The following is a 3176-nucleotide window of genomic DNA, read 5'->3' as shown; positions in this document are numbered from 1 at the left end:
GGTTTCAATAAACTATTGCAAAAAAAGCCCCAAACCTCGAAGCCCTTTCCCTGTGGAGGGGATGCTTCAGACAAGACACTGGAAGCAAGTTGTAGTGGCTGATGTTGAAGTATAAAACAAACACACCAGGGGTTTATAAAAGAAGCACGAACAAACTATTAATTACAATGGCCCCTTCGGATGATGTTATCACAACAAACAGGAGCCAAGAAATTGCAGAGCTAATAACATGAAAGTGTTGCCACATTTACAGACCCTGTTTAACTCCATGCACAATAAAGACAAATGGATAGAGACGTTGGCACTGAGGAGAGACAGCAGGGAAGGAGTGATCAAGGCAAACAGGAGGAAAAGCAAATTCAGCTCTTGCTGCAGAGTTTTAAGAATAACACTGGGAGCTGCAACGTGTCCTCGAGACACCCCTGGCCCTGCAGAGCACCACAGCTGCTGCAGCTCTGGGATGTGCATGCAGAAAAGCTTTTTCCCCAAGCTCTGCCCTGTTTCAGAGTTACTTTTAGGTGCTGCCCCTCCTGGGCAGGCACATGGGTGCCTTGCTGAGCTCCCACCAAGCACCGGTGGCTGCAGCCCATCAGCACCAGGAGCCACCACACCCCACACACATCCTATTGCACCCATCCTGCCACACTCCGTAGCTGTTGTCAAGTGCAGAGAAGAACGCACAGCACCGCTGGCTCCTGCTGCTGAGGGCAACAAAGGTGTTAAACGTGGAGCAGCTGAGCCCCTGGAAGGGCAGGAATACTCCTCAGAGCAGGTAACCTTCACAGAGCTGCTCCCACGTGCTCTGCCCTAATTACACACGTGCTGACAGAATGCCAACCAGCTCCACGCGCTCCGGCAGATGCAGCGCTCACATCGCTCTCCTCTGGTGGCTGCTGCAGAGCAGTTGCAGTGCTGGGACAAGGCTTTGCTCCTCCAGAGGACTTTGTAGCTTCTTAGACGCACTTTGGCTTTTCTTACAGTGTTTCTTTCCCTTCTGACACTGGGCTGGTTGATAAAGTGCCACGGCCATGCTGCTGACCCTGCCTGATGCACCTCTGCAGAGCAGTGCTGGAATGGGACACAACTGCTCATGGCTCTTCCACTGGTGTCTGCTTACATCCCACCCCCCGTCCATCACCTCCCACCTGAAAAAAGGGGACAATGGCAACAAGCCGCTGGAAAGAGCTCCACCAGCCTCAACAATTCCATCACCCTTTTGTGGGCACACGCCCCATTTCTTCATGTTATTGGTAGCAGCATCTCTGTGTTGTGCCATGTCAAAATGAAACTTTTATTGCCATTCCTGGGCTTGGATCCAGAACTACCTGGTCCTCCAAGCAGTGATCAAATATGTATTACTGGATGCTTGTGTGGGCTTTTGATATTTCACTCCTTTCCTGTTCATCGCCTGGTGCTGTGGGTTGGAGCAGAGCGGGAGCAGGCTGCCCTGTGTGCCCCAGCCCCTGCAGCAGCACGGGGACTCACTGCTTCTGCACACAAGAGCAGCCCCGTGGCGAGGGGAGGACACACGGCTCCCAGTCTCCTCCAGCTTGTGGCAAAGGCCAGCTCAGAACCCTCATTGGGAAAATGTGCTGTAGTAATTGTTCTTAACCGCTGGCTTCAGAAAAGCTCTTTATTTTCAAAGGATACGTTTTATAAATTTGTGAATTTGCATGTTGCCAAAATCCCCTTGTGGTTTATTTAAATCCAGATTATCTTGTTTATTCCTTCAGTCACAGCTGTCATTTATCTCTGTGTAGGCAGCCTGCTCACGGTGCTGCAGGTTTCCCGCAATCCCACTCAAAAGGAGCCTTTGTTAGCTGGATTTTCATCTTCTCCACAAGAGAAAAAAAGTTCTCTGCAACTCCCAGGGCCAGGAGGAGCGGAGGAGGACTCCGATTTGCACAGCTGCTGCCCGAAAGAGGCGATGCCCAAGCGCTGAGCCAGTGTCACTGCCCGTGGAGCTCGGCTCTGCTCCGCAGGGTGGAGCAAACATCTGCTTTTGTCTTCTGAGAAGGCAAACATGAAGTCATTTTCCCTTTTATTATTAACACATTCCGGTGTAGCTGCTCAAGCTGTCAACTGTGACCTGCCAGTAATTCAGCAGCCGTGGGACGTTGAAGGGGAGAGTGGCATTGCAGCTGCACGCTGCAGCACGCATTAAAAGCAGAACCTATTTGCTGTAAGCCCCCAAGTCAAATCTCTTGTTGAATTTGTTCAAACATAAATTTACAGCTGAATTTACATAGGTTTAATGTTTTATAATCTTTTTGCTCTGTGAATCTATATTCAAGACTGAGTGCATTAGCTTAGAAATATTGTGCTTAACGCTGAAAATAATTTTAATCTCTCCAAAGTCCAATCCTTTGCACATCACTAAACCTCAGAATCCAATCCCTCCTAATAAGAGACACAAAACTTGCATCTGTCGCTGCCTAATAGATTCATACTGCTCTAATTCAAATGGCTTGCACGTCTGTTAAAAAACATTAAACACAAATTGTAAAGCACTTTCAGAAAAGCGAGTGCCAGATTCTGACTGGGGCTAAAGCAAAACAAATCTCCCCCAGGGGACTTGCTGAGGGAGTTTAGTGGTTTGGAAGCTGGTGGCTGTGGGAGAAGGGGATGAACCACCCTTCTCTGTGCCTTGAGCTCTGCTCTTGCAGGATTTAATACCCCAGATTGAGGGATGCCTGGGACCTTTGCTTTCCATCACCAACACAAGCAGCTTTACCTACCCCCAAAGGTTGCAAAGCCATTTGGTGTCCATGCAGAATGCTCTCATGACGGGCAGGTTGAGACTGCAAGGGCACTACCTTGCTCCATGCCACCCACATCCCTGCTGAGCTCCTCCTGTGCAGGACTCGGGAGCTCAGGACACTGCAGCCAGAGCAGAGCAGCCCCAGCTCTCACTGCAGCCAGGGAATAAGGATTAGCGAGGACCTGGGAGCATCTCACTGCCCTGTAGCAGGGCCAAGCATGGGGCTGTGCTGCCCTCCGGGGCTGCAGGGTCCTTCCGGGGCTGCCTGGACCATCCCTGGGCAGCAGCATCAGGATGAATGGAGAAGGGCCCAGTGTTGCCATACCAACGCAGGTGCTAACGGTGCTGACTAACTGCAGGCTGATCTGATCCCAACGGAAGCATCGAGTTGCTATGGTAACCGAGATGCCAAATT

This window comes from Nestor notabilis, unplaced genomic scaffold (genome assembly GCF_000696875.1).
Source record: "Nestor notabilis isolate BGI_N333 unplaced genomic scaffold, ASM69687v1 scaffold12672, whole genome shotgun sequence".
NCBI classification, from domain to species: Eukaryota; Metazoa; Chordata; class Aves; order Psittaciformes; family Psittacidae; genus Nestor; species Nestor notabilis.
This window is presented reverse-complemented; position numbering follows the sequence as displayed.